Source organism: Mustela nivalis, assembly GCF_964662115.1.
Source record: "Mustela nivalis genome assembly, chromosome: 5".
NCBI classification, from domain to species: domain Eukaryota; kingdom Metazoa; phylum Chordata; class Mammalia; order Carnivora; family Mustelidae; genus Mustela; species Mustela nivalis.
The window spans coordinates 119,968,992-119,988,019 of record NC_139024.1 but is presented as its reverse complement, the minus strand read 5'-3'; the positions used below and the strand labels follow the sequence as shown (position 1 = coordinate 119,988,019).

At 42.6% G+C, this 19,028-nt stretch overlaps 3 protein-coding genes and 1 pseudogene across 4 annotated transcripts in view; 3 read left to right on the top strand and 1 right to left on the bottom strand.

Moving 5' to 3' along the window:
• Nucleotides 1–19,028, top strand: part of LOC309865789 (butyrophilin subfamily 3 member A3-like) — a 488,935-nt gene that overhangs the window by 108,449 nt on the left and 361,458 nt on the right. The gene's annotated exons all lie outside the window — the stretch shown is intronic.
• LOC309865779 (butyrophilin-like protein 1) overlaps nt 1–19,028 on the bottom strand; it is a 507,893-nt gene that overhangs the window by 237,376 nt on the left and 251,489 nt on the right. The gene's annotated exons all lie outside the window — the stretch shown is intronic.
• Nucleotides 1–19,028, top strand: part of LOC309865157 (CREB-regulated transcription coactivator 2 pseudogene) — a 296,465-nt pseudogene that overhangs the window by 86,590 nt on the left and 190,847 nt on the right. The gene's annotated exons all lie outside the window — the stretch shown is intronic.
• Nucleotides 18,532–19,028, top strand: part of LOC309865784 (butyrophilin subfamily 1 member A1-like) — a 39,872-nt gene continuing 39,375 nt past the window's right edge. Inside the window, exon 1 of the mRNA XM_082732598.1 lies at nt 18,532–18,783. The gene's annotated coding sequence lies outside the window, so the exon portion shown is untranslated. The remainder of the gene's footprint in view (nt 18,784–19,028) is intronic.

Sequence of the window (19,028 nt, the reverse complement as noted above, 5' to 3'; positions counted from 1 at the left end):
TGGGATCAAACCCCACATCGGGCTCTCTGCTCAGTGGGAAGCCTGCTTCCTCCTCTCTCTGTCCCTGCCTGCCTCTCTTCCTACTTGTGAACTCTGTTTGTCAAATAAATAAATAAAATCTTAAAAAAAAAAAGAAATAGCTGTGGACTCTAGGTTTAGTATAAATGTAATTCACCAGAGTAGTAAGATATGGGGACAAATATCTAACTTAGGAGTAGATGTGGGTAAGTTCCTCAGTTGGCTGAATGAACAGAGAGGTCCCACCTAGGCCACATGTGTTTTGTGGTCAGTTTTCAGTCATGTCCTAAGTGGAAAAAGGTTAGAGCTGTGGATCTGAGTGTGGTCCCTGGAGCATTAGTAACAGAGTCCCCACCACCCCCTTAGAAATACAAATTCTTAGACCCAGGCCAAAACTACTGAACCAGGAGCTCTGGAGGTTGAGCCCAGTCTTTTGTGTTTCACAGAACTTTCTGGTGATTCTGATGCCTGTGGAAAGTTAGAACCACTAAGTTAGAGAGTCCTTCATGGAAGGGCCTGGAGTCAAGAGCATAGGCTGCTGAGGGAATCTCTTTCACATCATTGCTGGGTCTCAAGTGTGAGGAAAGAGGATCTTGCCCAGAGTGGTAAAAGCTGAGACCTTTAAGTCAAGATAAGTCTGACACTTATCCCCACTTGTCTGGGCCTCCCACCTGAGAATGTATTCCCTTCCCTGTCCTGCATCTCTCTTGGTTTATCACCCTTACATCTGTGTCCACAGAGGAATTCATGGTGATTGGCTTCTCAGAACCCATTGTGGCAGTCCTGGGTGGGGACATCATGCTGTCATGTCATGTGTTCCAGCCATGAATGTGGAGAACATGGAGCTGCGGTGGTTCTGATCAAATTTCTCAGAAGCAGTGTTCATCTATCAAAGCCAGCAGGAACAGAGGGAGGTGCGTTGGCCCAGTACACAAGGCGGTCCTCACTGGTGAAGGAATTCCTCACCTGGGGAGAGGCTGAAATGCCAACTGAATATTACCCCCACCTTAAAAGACCACCAGAGACGTGAGTCAAAGCCAAGCAGCAAGGGTCGTTTATTGCAGGTTTGAACCTGGACCTCTGCACCGCTCGTTGCCGATAACGCCGAGAGGTCCGGAGCTGGGTCGGTGCAGGATTTTTATAGACAGGTACAAACAAGTTTCGGGTGGGGCTGAGCTGATTGATTGACAGTTTGAACAGGCATACTTGGCGTCAGTGGATTGGGTCAGGGGACCCCGCGCGAAAGCAGACAAAGCAATCTTACAGAAGCCGAACTGGCCGGTTAGCCCACGCATGCGAAAAAAGCACTATCAGGATATTGAAGGCCTGGTTACTATCAAGTAAAGACAATTGGGAGTCTCCTGGTGGAATGTTACATTCCTGCTATCAAGCATCCTTGTTAATGAGATTTAGGTTTAGAAGAAATTTAACTTTATTTACTTTTCCTTCTACCTCTGCCTCCTTCGGTTTTTCATGGAGGGGAGGGTGACATTAGGGCTATTGATAAGGTAACTTCTTTGTTGTAAATCTCAAGGACATTTGCAAACCAAGGGAGACTCCTACGTTGCAGGACTATGATCTCTGCAAGTTAACTATTTATCGTTTTATGGCAGTCAGGGGTGCCTGAGGAATGCTACACATATGGAGGGGAGCGGGTGAAGGGGGTGGTGCAAGGCGCCAGCTTTTGCTTTGTCCTCAGCCAGCCTCCTGCTCCTTCAAGGCCATCCTGCACATCCACAAGGTTCAGGCTTTCCACAATGGGCTATACACCTGGGCTATATATACCTATATACCTATCTGTTTTGTGTGTGTTGAGTTTTAGGAGTTTTTATAGATCTTGGATATCAGTCTTTTGTCTGGAGTGTCATTTGCAAATATCTCTCCCATTTCATGGGTAGCCTCTTTGTTTTGTTGACTGTTTCCTTTGCTGTGCAGAAGCTTTTGATCCTGATGAAGTCCCAAAAGGTCATTTTTGCTTTTGTTTCCTTTGCCTTTGGATCATGTCTTGAAAGAAGTTGCTGTGCCTATGTTGAAGAGATTACTGCCTATGTACTCCTATAGGATTTTTTTAAAATTTATTTTTTTTTTATTTTCAGCATAACAGTATTTATTATTTTTTTATATATAATTTTTTTTATTTTCAGCATAACATACCATTATTCTTTCACCACACCCAGTGCTCCATGCAATCCGTGCCCTCTATAATACCCACCACCTGCTACCCCGACCTCCCTCCCCCAGCCACTTCAAACCCCTCAGATTGTTTTTCAGAGTCCATAGTCTCTCATGATTCACCCCTCCTTCTAATTTACCCCAACCCCCTTCTCTCTAACTCCCCATATCCTCCATGCTTTTTGTTATGCTCCACAAATAAGTGAAACCATATGATAATTGACTCTCTCTGCTTGACTTATTTCACTCAGCATAATCTCTTCCAGTCCCGTCCATGTTGTTACAAAAGTTGGGTATTTGTCCTTTTCAATGGAGGCATAATACTCCATAATGTATATGGACCACATCTTCCTTATCCATTCGTCCGTTGAAGGACATATTTGTTCTTTCCACAGTTTGGCGACTGTGGCCATTGCTGCTATAAACATTGGGGTACAGATGGCCCTTCTTTTCACGACATCTGTATCTTTGGAGTAAATACTCAGTAGTGCAATGGCAGGGTCCTAGGGAAGTTGTATTTTTAATTTCTTGAGGAATCTCCACACTGTTCTCCAAAGAGGCTGCACCAACTCGCATTCCCAACAACAGTGGAATGGGTTCCTCTTTCTCCACATCCTCTCCAAAACATGTTGCTTCCTGTCTTGCTAATTTTGGCCATTCTAACTGGTATAAGGTGATATCTCAATGTAGTTTTAATTTGAATCTCCCTGATGGCTAGTGATGATGAACATTTTTTCATGTGTCTGATAGCCATTTGTATGTCTTGATTGGAGAAGTGTCTGTCCATATCTTCCCCCCATTTTTTGATATGATTGTCTGTTTTGTGTGTGTTGAGTTTGAGGAGTTCTTTATAGATCCTGGATATCAACCTTTTGTCTGTAATGTCATTTGCAAATATCTTCTCCCATTCCGTGGGTTGCCTCTTTGTTTTCTTGACTGTTTCCTTTGCTGTGCATAAGCTTTTGATTTTGAGAAAGTCCCAAAAGTTCATCTTCGCTTTTGTTTCCTTTTCCTTTGGAGATATATCTTGAAAGAAGTTTTTGTGGCTTATATCAAACAGATTACTGCCTATGTTCTCCTCTAGGATTCGATGGATTCCTGTCTCACGTTGGGATCTTTTATCCATTTTGAGTTTATCTTTGTGTATGGTGTAAAAGAATGGTCGAGTTTCATTCTTCTATTATATAGCTGCCCAGTTTTCCCAGCACCATTTATTGAAGAGACTGTCTTTTTTCCACTGTATATTTTTTCCTGTTTTGTCAAAGATTATTTGCCCATAGAGTTGAGTGTCCATATCTGGGCTCTCTACTCTGTTCCACTGGTCTATGTGTCTGTTTTTATGCCAGTACCATGCTGTCTTGTGATCACAGCTTTGTAGTAAAGCTTGAAATCAGGTAACGTAATGCATCCCATTTAATTTTTGTTTTTCAACATTTCCTTAGCAATTTGGGGTATCTTCTGATTCCATACAAATTTTTGGAGTATTTGCTCCAGCTCTTTGAAGAATACTGGTGGAATTTTGATCGGAATGGCATTAAAAGTATAGATTGCTCTAGGCAGTATAGACATTTTAACAATGTTTATTCTTCTGATCCAAGAGCATGGAATGGTCTTCCATATTTTTGTGTCTTCTTCAATTTCTTTCAGGAGTGTTCTGTAGCTCCTCAAGTACAGATCCTTTACCTCTTTGTTTAGTTTTATTCCCAGGTATCTTATGGTTCTTGGTGCTATAGTAAATGGAATCGATTCCTTAATTTCCCTTTCTGTATCTTCATTGTTAGTGTATAAGAAAGCCACTGATTTCTGTACATTAACTTTTTATCCTGCCATGTTGCTGAATTGCTGTATTAGTTCTGGTAGTTTGGGGGTGGAGTCTTTTGGGTTTTCCATATAAAGAATCATGTCACCTTCATTACCAATTTGGGTACATTTTATTTCCCTTTGTTGTCTGATAGCTGTTGCTAGGACTTATAATACTATGTTGAACAAGAGTGGTGAGAGTGGGCATCCTTGTCTTGTTCCTGATCTCAACGAGAAGTCTGCAAGCTTTTTATTTGCTGTGGGTCTTTCATAGATAGATTTTATGGTGTTCAGGAAGGTTCCCTCTATCCCTATACTTATAAGCGTTTTAATCAGGAACAGATGCTGGATTTTGTCAAATACTTTTTCTGCATCAATTGAGAAGACCATGTGGTTCTTCTCTCTTCTCTTATTAATTTGTTCTATCACATTGATTGATTTGCGAATGTTGAACTATCCTTGTAGCCCAGGGATGAATCCCATCTGGTCATGATCGATAATCTTTATAATGTGCTGTTGGATCCTGTTGGCTAGGATCTTGTTGAGAATCTTTGCATCCATATTCATCAGTGATATTGGTCTAAAATTCTCCTTATTGGTAGGGTCTTTGCCTGGTTTGGGGATCAGGGTAATGCTGGCTTCATAGAGAGAGTCAGGAAGGTTTCCTTCTGCTTCAATTTTTAGAAACAGCTTCAGGGGAATAGGTGTTATTTCTTCTTTGAAGGTTTGGTAGAATTCCCCAGGGAATCTGTCAAGTCCTGGGCTTTTGTTTTTTGGGAGGTTTTTGATCACTGCTTCAATCTCATTACTAGATATTGGTCTATTCAGGTTGTCAATTTCTTCGTGATTCAATTTTGGGAGTTTATAGTATTCCAGAAATGCATCCATTTCATCTTGGTTGCTTGGCTTATTGGCATACAACTGTTGATAATAACTTCTGATGATTGTTTCTACTTCCTTGGTGTTTGTTGTGATCTCTTCATTTTCATTCATAATTTTATGTATTTGAGCTTTCTCTCTTTTCTTTTGGATTAGTGTGGCCAATGGTTTATCAATCTTATTGATTCTTTCAAAAAAAACAGCTTCTAATTTCATTGATATGTTCTACTGTATCTCTGGTTTCTACCTCATCGATCTCAGCTCTAATCTTGATGATTTCCCTTCTTATGTGTGGAGTTGGTTTGATTTGTTGTTGATTCTCCAGTTCTTTAAGGTGTAGAGACAGCTGCTGTGTTCTAGATTTTTCCATTTTTTTGAGGGAGGCTTGGATGGCTATGTATTTGCCCCTTAGGACCGCCTTTCCTGTATCTATAGGTTTTGGATCAAAGTGTCTTAATTGTCATTGGTTTCCATGAATTGTTTCAGTTCTTCCTTGATCTCCTGGTTGATCCAAGTATTCTTAAGCAAGGTGGCCTTTAGCTTCCAGGTGTTTCAGTTCCTTCGGAACTTTTCTTTGTGATTGAGCTCCAGTTTCAAAGCACTGTGATCTGAGAATGTGCAAAGAATCATCTCAGTCTTTTGGTATCAGTTGAGTCCTGATTTGTGACCCAGTATGTGGTCTATTCTGGAGAAAGTTCCATGTGCACTTGAGAAGAATGAGTATTCTGTTGTTTTAGGGTGGAATGTTCTGTATATATCAATGAGGTCCCTCTGGTCCAGTGTGTCATTCAATGCTCTTATTTCTTTATTGATTTTCTGCTTCGATGATCTGCCTATTTATGAGAGAGGCGTGTTAAGATCTCCAACGATTAGAGTATTCATATCAATATGACTCTTTATCTTGATTAACAGTTTTCTCATGTAATTGGCTGCTCCCATATTGGGGGCATAGATATTTACAATTGTTAGATCTTCTTGGTGGATAGTCCCTTTAAGAATGATGTAGTGTCCTTCTGTGTCTCTGACTACAGTCTTTAGTTTAAAATCTAATTTGTCTGATATGAGAATCGCTACCCCAGCCTTCTTTTGAGGCCCATTGGCATGAAAGATGCTTCTCCATCCCATCACTTTCAGTCTGGGTGTATCTTTAGGTTCAAAATGGGTCTCTTGTATCCAACATATGGATGGGTCCTGTCGTTTTATCCAATCTGCAACCCTGTACCATTTTATGGATGCATTTAGGCCATTCACATTGAGAGTGATTATTGATAGATACGTTTTTATTGACATCGTGTTACCTTTGAAGTCTTTCTTTCTGTAGATTGTCTCTATATTTCTGTTCAATGCTATTCTTGGGCTTTTTCCTCCTTTAAAGAAGCCCCCTTAATATTTCCTGCAGTATTGGCTTCGTGATGGCATAGTCTTTGAAGCCTTGCCCGTCCTGGAAACTGTTTATCTCTCCATCCATTTTGAATGTCAGTCTTGCTGGATAAAGTATTCTTGGCTGCGTGTTCTTCTCATTTAGTGCCCTGAATATATCTTGCCAGCCCTTTCTGGCTTGCCAGGTCTCTGTGGACAGGTCTGACGTTATTCTGATGGGCTTTCCTCTCTATGTAAGGATCTTCTTTGTCCTAGCTGCTTTCACGAGGTTCTGCCTACAATTATAATTCTTCATTCTTACTATTAGGTGTCTTGAGGACTTTCGAGAATCTGTAATCTTGGGGGGAAACCTTTCAGCCTCTAGTACATGAACGCTGGTTCTATTCACGAGATTTGGAAAATTTTCATGAAGAACTTGTTCCACTATATCTTCTAGAATTCTTTCTTTCTCCTCCCCTTCAGGGATTCCAATAATTCTGACATTGGAACATTTCATGGCATCATTTATTTCCCTGATTCTGTTTTCGTGGCTTCTAAGCTGTTTGTTCCAGGCTTCCTCCTGATCCTTTCTCTCTATCTATTTGTCCTCCAGATCACTAATTCTATCTTCTGTCTCAGTTACTCTAGCGTTGAGAGAATTTAGATTGGATTGGAACTCATTGAGAGCATGTGAAGCTCATCCCTGGTAGCTTTCAACTCTTCCCTAATATTAAAAACATGATCTCTGGTCATTTTCAGTTCAGCCCTAATCAATTCCGTTTGGTCACCCATGGCTTTCTCTAACCTAGCTATTGCTTGGATAATTGTTAGCCTGAATTCTCTTTCCGACATATTGTCTATGTTGATAGCCGCTAGCTCTGTTGCCGAAGGTCCATCCTCTGTATTTTTCTTCTGTTGGGCATTCCTCCTCCTATTCATTTTGGTGAGAGATGGCTGAGCGGGTGTAGCTGGGTGTATTGACTCTGGTGCAATCAAGGTGCACCCTGGAATGCTTCTGAGCAATCAGGGTTCCCCACTCAAATAAGATAGAAAAGAAAAGGAAAAGAAAAAAAGAGAGAGGGAGAGAGACAGGAAAGAAAGGTGAGATAAAAGAGAAGGTTCAGCCCAAATGGGGCCCAAGGTAAGATTTATGAAGTATACAAACAGACACAGACAAACAAAAAGACTGATAAAAGTATATGACAAGAGAAAAAAATTATATATATATATTTGCATATATATATATATATATATATATATATATATATATATGCAAATAAAGGAAGAACATCGTCAAAAAGAACCCCGAGTTATTTATATACTATCAGGAAAAACACAAAAACACAGAAATACTGGTGTAAGAAAAAGATGGGAGAGTGGTTGTAATTTTTCAGTGTGGGTGATGAAGGTTATTTTGATTCTTCCTGGATGTATCTTGATATCTTTGTTAAAGGACTCAACTTTCCTAAGATAATGGCGGATTAGGAATTGGTTTACCTATAGGGGTGGCATTGATTGGGGAAAGGGGATTACCTTGAAGTTTAACTGTATATGAATAATAGAAAATAAAAATTTAAAAAAAGGAATAAACTAAACTAAACTAAAATTAAAAAAAAAGAAATTTAAAAAATAGAAATGCAAAAGGAAAACACAGTTGTATGTATCAAAAAGTTCAGGTTAGAAGGTTATTATGGAATTTGATGTACTGGACATCTCACTGTGATGGCAAATAGGTTAAAATTATCTATATAATAACAAAAAATTAACTATATAAAAAAATGAGCCAGAATAGTGGGATCGAATTAATAATAAAAATTATCCTATGAAGTAGTGGTGGTTATTCTCTTGTCTTTTTTTTTCCTTTCCTGGTTGGTTTTCTGGGGAAGTGGCTTGCCACGTGGGTTTTCAGTCAATGATGTTCTCTCAGTTAAGTCCTCCTGCCCCCCTCAAGGGGGTGGGCTCTGAGGAAACTGATTTTTTCAGGCTTTTGTTCTCTGGAGGATTTTATATTTGTTCACTTTTGTTTTTCTCTCTCGCCTTGACTGCTTTTGATGGTTTTTGTAGGTTTAGAGGAAAGCAAACTGCACCCTGACCTCCATCTCATAGAGAAGCCTCAGTCTGGCTGCAGAGCCCATATAAATCCCCTCTTGGCCACTGGCAGAGCAGGTTCCCAGTCACCGTCCCTGGGGATACAGGATTTTTTGCTTGTACCCAAAACCAAGGCAGCGGGGCTGTCTGGGCAGCTCCAGACTTTCAGAGAAGTTCCTAGCAGGGAACTGAGATTTTCCCGCTGGCCCGGGGCTGGGAGTGCCTGGTTTTTCTGTTCCGAGAGCACCCAGCTGGCATTTGTGTGCATCTCTCTCAGGGGCAGGCGCAGGGCATAACTTGGACTCTGATGGCACAGCAGGGCACTTGCATGGGGACTGCAAAAAGGCTGTGCTTCTCTTGGCTGGCGAGGCTCCCAGCCCCTCATGGGAGCCAGGTGCCACACACTCTCAAGCATGCTGGTGGTTCAGGGACTGAGATCTGGTTTCTCTGCTGCACTCTCTCTGGCTCTGCACCAGGGGTGGCTGTCCTGGGTCTGGGGACTTAAGCCCCTACCATAACACCCTGATTTCTGCAATCCCTCCCCCACCCCCCCGTGATCCTTTGCTCTTTTTGAGTGTTTTCTACTAGACTCCCGAGTTAATGCTGGTCCCCAGGCGCAGGGCACTCTCGTATTGGGATATTACTTTCCAACGGGTCGCATCTAGTGTCTCCCTCCCCCTTTTGTTTATCTTCCAATATCAGTTCCACTTTCCCACTCCGCTTTACCTGCCCACTAGCGTCTTCTGCTCCAGTAGAGATCCAGACGTGTATAATTCTGATCTCGGACTGATTTCGTTTGTGATTGGAGATCTTTGGAAGGTAATCAGCTCACTTTAGGGTGCAGGTTGAACTGGGGCCTCCTCTTACTTCCCCTCCATCTTCCATTACTCCAGTATTCATTATTTTTTGCACCACACCCAGTGCTCCATGCAATCCGTTCCCTCTATAATACCCAACACCTGGTACCACAACCTCCCACCCCCCCCCGTCCCTTTAAAACCCTCAGATTGTTTTTCAGAGTCCATAGTCTCTCATGGTTCACCTCCCCTTCCAATTTACCCCAACTCCATTCTCCTCTCTAATTCCCAAAGTCCTCCATGCTATTTGTTATGCTCCACAAATAAGTGAGACCATATGATAGTTGACTCTCTCTGCTTGACTTATTTCACTCAGCAGAATCTCTTCCAGTCTCGTCCATGTTGCTACAAAAGTTGGGTATTCGTCCTTTCTGATAGAGGCATAATACTCCATAGTGTATATGAACCACATCTTCCTTATCCATTCGTCCATTGAAGGGCATCTTGGTTCTTTCCACAGTTTGGCGACCATGGCCATTGCTGTTATAAACATTGGGGTACAGATGGCCCTTCTTTTCACGACATCTGTATTTTTGGGGTAAATACCCAGTAGTGCAATGGCAGGGTCATAGGGAAGTTGTATTTTTAATTTCTTGAGGAATCTCCACACTGTTCTCCAAAGAGGACAGTATAAGAGGGTTCCCCTTTCTCCACATCCCCTCCAACACATGTTTTTTCCTGCCTTGCTAATTTTGGCCATTCTAACTGGTCTAAGATGATATCTCAATGTGGTTTTAATTTGAATATCCCTGAGGGATAGTGACAGATTTCTGCTTCATGTTGAGATATTTTATCCATTTTGAGTTTATCTTTGTGTATGTTTAAGGGAATGGTCAAGTTTCATTCTTCTACACATAGCTGTCTAATTTTCCCAGCACCATTTATTGAAGAGACTGTCTTTTTTCCCTGGATATTTTTTCCTGCTTTGTCAACGATTAGTCAGTCATAGAGTTGAGGTTCCATATCTGGGCTCTCTACTCTGTTCCACCTGTCTATTTGTCTGTTTTTGTGCCAGTATCATGCTGTTTTGGTGACCACGGCTTTGTAGTAAATGTTGAAATCAGGGAACATGATGCCCCTACTTTTGTTTTTCTTTTTCAACATTTCCTTAGCAATTCAGGGTCTCTTATGGTTCCATACAAATTTTAGAATTGTTTGTTTTAGCTCTTTGAAAAATGCTGGTAGAATTTTGATTGGGATGGCATTGAAAGTATAGAGTGCTCATGGCAGTATAGACATTTTAACAATGTTTATTCTTTCAATCCATGAGCATGGAATGCTTTTCCAGTTTTTGTGTCCTCTTCAACTTCTTTCATGAGTGTTCTGTAGTTCCTTGAGTATGGATAGTACATCATTATGTGTACAAGAGGCATTATACAAGAAGGTGTGCAAGTTATTTGCATGTATGAAAAGTAATAAACTCCTGATAACTGTTTGAGAGATTTCTGAGAGGACTTATTCTTGTTTTAAGCTGTTTGAAAGTAATCATGTAACCAGATTTGCCTCTGGTTATAATGAGATCATCTTGATCTTCCAGTGATGTGGGGACAGGAGAGCGGTCTGGGGATACTAAAGCAATGAAAAGTTATTGAGAGGTTTCTTTAGTACTTGGGTAGGTTAAGAATCTGAGCCCTTTGAACCTGTGTAATATGTGCTTTTTTTTTGGCTGTTTCTATTTATGATCAGAGATATAAACTGTGCGAGTAGAGAAAGAAATGTGTGAGGCTCCTTAGAGAGCCTTGCGATTCTTGGGATGTATGTGAAAAATGATGATCAAATAATCATATTTAGCATTTCCCCTTCTCTGCTGAATTGATGAGCATGATTTAATTAATTTATTAATTATAAAATATTTTTCCCTGATGCATACTGATAAAATAATTTTATTATATTATGTTAGTCATCATCATTAGTTTAGTGTTCCATGATTCATTATTTGCATTTAACACCCTGTACTCATCACAACACATCCCCTCCTTAATACCTATCACCAGGCTATCCCATCCTCCAACCACCCCCCTTCTGAAATCCTTAGATGGTTTCTTGGTGTCCATAGTCTCTCATAGTTTGTCTCCCCCTCTTATTCCCCCTACTCTTCAGTTTTCCCTTCCTCCCCCTAATATCTCCCATGCTATTCCTTATGTTGCACATATGAGTGAAACCATATGATCTTTGTCTGCTTGACTTATTTCACTTAGCATAATCCCTTCCAGCTCCATCCAGGTCAGTGCAAATGGGGGGAATTCATCTTTACTGATGGATGAGTAATATTTCATTGTATATATGAACTGCATCTGCTTTATATATTCATCTGTTGAAGGACATCTCTGCTACTTCTACAGTTTGGCTATATTTTTTAATTAAAAAAAAAAAAAGATTATAGTGGTCCCTGGGTGGCTCAGGTTCTTAAGCAGCTGCCTTTGGCTCAGGTCATGATCCTAGGGTGCTTGGATCAAGCTCCACATTGGGTTCCCTGCTCAGTGGGGATACTGCTTCTCCCTCTCCTCCCTGCTCTTGCTGTCTCTCACTCTCTCTGTGTCTCTCTCAAATAAATAAAATCTTAAAAAAAAAAGATTTTATTTATTTATTAATTTATTTAGAGGCATTTGAGTGGGTGGAAGGTTGAAAATCTCAAGCAGATTCCATGCTGAATCTGGAGCCTGATAGGGGGGCTGGATCCAACCACTCTGAGATTATGACCTGAGCCTAAATCAGGAGCCAGATGCTTAATTGACTATTGCAGGTACCATTGCTTTAAAGTATGTGTTTTAAAGTATGCCTTGTGTACTTGTATTTTGATCTCTCCCATTCTTTTCAAGAAAACCTAGCTTTCATGATGGATATGTGGCTAAGGATTGAGAAATCATAATTTAAGTGGAATATGGGCATAGTTTCTTCTTTTCAGGTTGTTATACAACCTCTCAGTGTTGTTAAGCTTTATTGATTGGTTTTTCTGGGAAGGCTGTAGCATTATGGCCGTGTGGTGAGTGTGTGTGTGTGTGTGTGTGTGTGTATGTGCATGAGTGTGTGAGAGATAGAGAGAGAAATGAATCAGGGAATGTTTCCAAAAGATATCTCCCTGTAACTCCTGCATTAGTGTATTTCATTTTTTTTAAAGATTTTATTTATTTATCAGAGAGAGAGAGGGAGAGAGAGCGAGCACAGGCAGACAGAAAGACAGGCAGAGGCAGAGGGAGAAGCAAGCTCCCTGCTGAGCATGGAGTCCGATGTGGGACTCGATCCCAGGATGCTGGGATCATGACCTGAGCTGAAGGCACCTGCTTAAGCAACTGAGCCACCCAGGCGTCCCACATTGTTGTATTTCAGAAGACTAGATATAGATAGACTCCATGTGTTCAGACTTCTCAAAGTCTTAACAAGAAACATGTGGTTCTTTTGTAGATTGGTGGAAGGAGAAGTTCCTGCCTTGTGATGTACTTTGAGTTCTTTCTGGGTCCTCCTACTGCTGCTCCAGGGTGGCTTACCTCACCTCAGCGTGCTGTGGTGACACAGATGTTGGCCCCATCAGTAGTGGTGGGTTCAGATGGGGTGGTAAAAGTCACACAGGTGGGTTGGTGGTTGTGGATGATATCGGATGCTAAAAAGATACTCTTCAGTGTTCGAGTCCAGTCTTGTCCTCTCGGATCTGTCTTTAGTTACTTCTCCTGGTCGATGGGGTGTGTGCTTGAGTCACAAGATTCTAATCGCAGGAGGTTTAACCCTGCCCACATGCATCTAGGTGTCTGGTGTCGGGGTGGTTGACAAGTCTCCCCTTGCCCTATAACAAGGGGAGACTTCAAATGATTGGCAATTCTCTCTGAAGTGTCTGTCACTCTGGATCTGGGGTCTGCACATCCAAGCCTTGCTGCTTCTGATGAAAAGTCTTGTGTGACCTGGAGGGTACAACTAAGGGCCCAGAAAAACAGTGTAGCATCTTACGTCTGGAGGGCATCCATCAGGGCACTGTTACTGGATGGTGGAGATCAGGAATGAAGACAGAAGTGAGTGGGTGCTGGGGGTCTGTAGGAGTGATGTAGAGAGGAATGCTGCTACAAAGAATCCCCAGAAAAGGGGTTATGGGTTGTGGGAATGTATGAAAATAAACTCTGTTCCCTCCCTGATAATTCAGAACTCCTTGTGCCAATTCCCCACAGGGTACGGGTTTTCCTGGACCTGAAGGAAGGGGATGTCTCATTCTACAACATGACTGATGGATCCCAACTTTTCTCTTTCCCACTAGCTTCCTCCTCTGGGACTCTGTTTCCATACTTCATGTTGAGGCCAGGAGATGTGCCCCTGATCATCTGCTCTGGGGAGTTTGGGCCTGTGCAGACCTTTATACCCCTTAACAACTCTCCTTGTTCTTCAGAGGAGCCTGTGAGTCTCTCAGGGCAGGGGTTCAGTTCAGGCTGTGCTGTTGATGGTGCTCTCCCAGGGCCTGAATCCCTATTACTCTCCTGGAGCTGTGAAGCTATGTCCCCATAGGGTTCTAACAGGGTTCCAGATTCCTCATGGTGGCTTATCCTGGAGCTGCAGAATCCCTGAGGTTATAGGCTCTGAAGTTAGTCCTGGAAGACCTGGTGTCTTGCCCTTCTCTTCTGGGTATACACTGGGTATGAGAATAGTCAGTTCATGCCTATGTTTAGGTATCAGAGGATAAATGTTGACTGTTTCAGTGTATATGGGATAGGCTGAATTTTGTTACTAGAAGTCATGATTCTGTCAGTCAGGAAAATTACTTCATGGAATCTTTGCATTGTCTTGATATGAAATAAGATGAGGTCTGAATTACTCTGAAGAATTAAATGTTGTTTATTTTATGCAGTTTGTGTTGTGCAGACGAACCCAGAGGTTATGAATGAGTCACCAGCTTTATTTTAGGAAATGTGCAGTCTGACTAGAGATGTAGTCTATTAAACATTTCTGAAGAAATGTATGGCTGATGGACTTTAAGAGGAGTGGAGAGTAATATTCTATTATATATCTTTCCTGTTCAGGATGGGTGAGAACTACTTATCTTCTTCTTCTTCTTCTTTTTTTTTTTTTTTAAAGAGTGTGAGTCAGAAGAGGAGTAGAAGGAGGGGGAGGAGCAGAGGGAGAAGGAGAAGCAGGTCCGCCACTGAGCAGGAAGTCCAATGTGGGTCTCAATCCCAGGACCCGGGGATCATGATCTAAGCCGGAGGCAGACGCCCAACCAACTGAGCCACTCACGCACCCCGCGACCTACTTATATTAATAAGCCTTAATAAATATCTGCTATTTCTGAAATACTAGTGCTGCATTAATTCAGGGATAGGAAGATAAGAATTTGGGTTCCCTTGTGAGTCAACAGCAGTTGGATAGAACAGAACTGCTACAAGAATAAAGAGGTAAATGAAGATGAGTGTTTTCAGAGCCTGGATGAATTGTAGAAAGCTTTGACCATGAGCACAGTTCCAGGATTTATGTATGGCTTCCAGTACATCTAGTCAATTGTAAAGGTGGATGGAACCCACAGGAAACACAAGGAAGCCAGAATCTTGAGGACTCAGACCTTAAGGAATGAATGTGTGTCCACTTCCAAGGTACAGAACTCTGCCCTGTTGTGGTTCTAGGAGAGATGAGAATACACAGAATCGGAAGTAGAAGAAGGAAGTTACAGAAGTTCCTGCCTGTAATCAAAAGTAGGAGAAGGACTGTTTTAGTTTTGTATATTTTTTCTTTCTTGTCATGTCATTTGTATTAATTATGTATTTTTGTTCTTCCTTCTTCTTACCAATGTTATTTTACACAAGTTGTCCATGGTAGTATTTCAAATGTAATCTCTAGGTAACAGAATAGTCAAATGATTGTGGCTGGACTTCAGAAACTAAATATAATTATTAATTCAATGCTTGGGACTGCCTGTCTTTTCCATTTTGGAAAGACTTTTCATTTGTAGTCTTTTGCAAAGCTTTTCATTTGTAGGTGTAGCCACATAGATGGGTGAAAAGGTGGAATTGTTATGTTGTTATATGGAAGTTCCAATATGAGTAAAATGGTGTATGGGGAAGCTGAGGATCTAGAGGTGTGAAATCTGCTCATTACCTGTTCTTTGCCTTTTGACTCAAATCTACCCTCTATGTGCCCTTTTTGTTGACACTGGATGTCATAAACGTTTCATTTTTGACATGTGGCACTTTTGGCACAGACTTTGTCAGTCAGTGCACTGTTAGGTTTGACTAGCAAACCCCGAGATGGCGAATGAAAAGATTACTCCAGACACCTTTGTAGGAGAAAGGAGAGACATGGTGATTAGTGTTAGGGCCAATTTAATGTTAAAACCTGTTTAAATATTAGGGCCTGCTTAGCCAGAGCTAGTCCATATTGCCTAGGTAGTCATATAGTGGTTTATATCCATGGACTTCATTCTGGGAATAAATACCCCAGTAGTTTCTGGTATGGTTCCGGGTATCGATTCTGGGAGTAAACGCCTTAACAATAGAAACCACATACCTTGGGTCTGCAGGTATGCCCTATAAAACAAGCCTGTGAGATCAGGACGGGGTCTCTTTGGAGGCGGCCCTGGCCAGTCAGTCTGACTTCTAATGCTTGGCATAGAATAAGGCTTTGCATAACTTTCACTTTGTCTCAGTCTCTTTCCTTTGATAATGGACCCCAATGATAAGAAGCTCCAGTGGTAAAAGGCCTCGTGCCAAGCTTTGTCCCCACTTTCATTGGGTTTATATCAATACACCAAACACAAAGCAAGGAGGAAAGTGTAGCCTTAATGGTCAGGACAGTAATAAGTGGGGTGATGTGTGGTAAAGGCAAGGAGGCTAGGAGTTTATGAATTACATGAGCACCACATGTGCCTGTTTCTCCTTGAAATTTAAACATTTGCTCCCTACGTGAGAACCTTGAGCTACAGTAAGAATCTGGACGCTTTCAGTCAAGAATCTTCAAAGGAGGCCAGTGTTCTGGATATTCCTCCTTTGTTTTTCAGTTGGTTTCATCCACAGAGCTATATACAAGTCAGATTTTGGCTGTCTCAGCACTGTGAATTCCTAGAGGGCACCAGAGGGAATACAGCAAGACATAGATGGGGAAAAAACTTTCTTCTCCTTTTGCTATGCTTTCAAAGAGACTTCATTTATTTACTTGTCAGAGAGAGAGTGAGCAAACATAAGCAGAGGGTAGTGGCAGAAAGAGGAAAAAGGTGGTTGAGTCTGACACTTTTCTAGCCCGGTGCCACATATATGTTTGGGGTAGGAAGAACAAAAGAACGGGGAAGTTGGTGCAGTTGTTGCATCCACCCAGCGGCTGACTTGTTTAGGTCAGAGTTGTCTTCCTGTTTCTAGTGGACTGAAGTGTTTTTCAAATGGGACAGAGAAGCCAACATGCTGCTGAGGTGACTTCTCTGTACATGAGCTCAGGCAAAGTTACCTGAGTGTTTTTTGAGTGCTGGATATGTGACCAGGGCACACAGTGCCTCCCTTTGTGGATGCCACGGACATTCCACAGAAGATCACATGTCAGGGCTGTGGAGAAGAACAGGGCACCACTAAATCCCAACAAGCATGTGTATGGGGCTCAGATGGGGATAAGCAGGTTGGCAAAGGCCCCTCTGAGGAAGGTCACTTTAGGGGAGACTGGAATGGTGACCAGTTTGGGGGATGACAGAGAACAGGGACATCCAGGGGCTTGTAAGAAGGCCTGAGGCTGGGAAATCTCCATAAACTGGAAAAACACTGCCAGGCCAGGAGGAAGCACTGGGAGCAGTGGAATGAGGTCAGAGAGGAAGTTGGAACCCAGGAGCCACAGACAAGGGATTTAGCAGGGGGATCCCTGGAAGGAGTGAAGCAGAGATGATATAAGATGATTTGAGAGATTATAACATTGGATGGAAAATGAACTTGAGAGGGCAAGACTGGAGGTGGGAAGGGGACGCCCATGGGAAAGCAGGGACACCGTGTCTGGGTGAGGGGGAAGTGAGATGGGTGTGGAGCTAGAAGGTAGCCATGGATATGGATCAGAGAAAAGTCTTGAACTTTCTGGTGCACTGGCAGCAGACTGGGTGGGAAAGTGGCATGTGTGGTAGAATGACCCTCCAGTTTCTGGCAGGCATAACTGGGTGACCCCAGGTGTCCTTTATGAGATGGGAAACTGAAGGAAGGGCGGGACTGGAAAGGAAGCCCTAGTGCTCCATGGTGTTCCTTCAGAGACCATGAAATCCACCTTTCCTGCTGCATACTATGGCCTGGCAGTGAGAGGCTGAATGGTCCTGCCAGGACTTGTGTGATAGTACAGTATTAAGAAGACACAGGGTGCTATCCATTCAGCTGGGGCAGGGCCAGTGTCCTGGAGTTGGTCCTGGAAGATTCTGTGATGCTCAGGCTTAACCCCTCCTTTGCCACACTGTGAGGAGCACCTGGGTTATCTACTGGTGAAGAAAAGCAAAGTAGCTGCACTGGGGGCTTTTCAAAGGTTCCTGCCACATAGCATTCACCAGCTGACAGGATTCACCAACCAAGAGAATAGTTTTGGTAGTGAACAGAAAGTACAAGTAGCCCCAAGCATAGGGCTTTTTTAATCTTGGCTGTGCCACACACTGTTGCTTCTGGTCTAGAAGCTAGCAAACCTGGAGAGTGGCAGTTGTTCAACAAAAGACTACAGAGTCTCTGTCTCTGTGTCCCCCTGCATAGTGGGTCTGTGTATCTGTACCTGTCCTGTTTTTGTGGCTCTTATCATGTTGTTTCTTTCCTGATAACTAGGGTGCACCGTCCAGTGGGCAGGGCAGAGTCTGCTATGCCACTTCCAGCTGGAGAACGGGAAAAGAATTAGGCACAAACAAGTCAGCTGCAAGAGATTGGGAGCAGGGGACAACAGTCAAAAAGACTGCTGCCCAGAGTAACTCCATAGTCTCGCTTTCATTAGATAGAAACAGTAACCAACAGAAGAGTCAATGAAGGTCAAACGTTAGTCATATGTCTTGTAGATAAACAAGAAGGAGGGCAGAATATGCCTGTACAAGTAGTATAAAGTTTATCATTGAACAAGCACATTCAAAGGACTTATCTAAGTAGCCACAGGTGCTCTCTGGGGGGAAAGGGGTGATAACAGAAAAAATGAAGCAGGCAGCGTTCAGCCCTGAGTGGGTCAGGCATCCCCATCTGCTCAGCTTCAAGACCATATATCGTCCTCTACCCCAGTGGCCTGTTGCAGTATCTGTTTTTCTTAAGGCTTTATCTAAATGTGCTTGGTAACTAGTAAAATTTCCTGGGGGTTATATTTTAAGTAATACATTGTTCTGAGGGGCAGTTGCACTGCTAGGGTTGCATTTTGTAAGTTTTCACTTTCCAAGGGTGGAAGGAGTCAGGGCAGGATTCTTCTGTCTGGGAGTACTGAGTGCCCCAGGTCCTTATTTCAGCTGAGACATCTGCAACCTGTGCCAGGCTGTGCTTCTCCACTCTCCTGGAACCAGCTGCCTCTCAGACAAGAGGAGCCTGTGGCAACTATGTTGGATCTAGAAGCAGGGTTTGGGGCTTGAGCAGTGAACCACATGTGCAATCTCTGAGAGAAGATGTGGGGCTGGCTGAGGTCTCACAGTACTGAGTTAGAGACACTTCAGAAGCCCCAGATTTTCAAGCAGGTGAGTGGGTTCTGAAGACACTTGCTGGACAAGAAGAGGAAAGTGGGGAACAGATGCTTAGGAGGAGGACACCGAGATCCTGGTGGGGATAGGGGGCTGGTGTGAATAATAATGAGGCTCTGAGATGACCCAGGACAACTACAGTGGGGGCTGAACTTTATTCATTTACTTAAAGATGTTTGTGTAGTGTTCCTAGGAACAGGCACTGTTCTAATTGCACTGACTCTCCATATATAAATTCATAG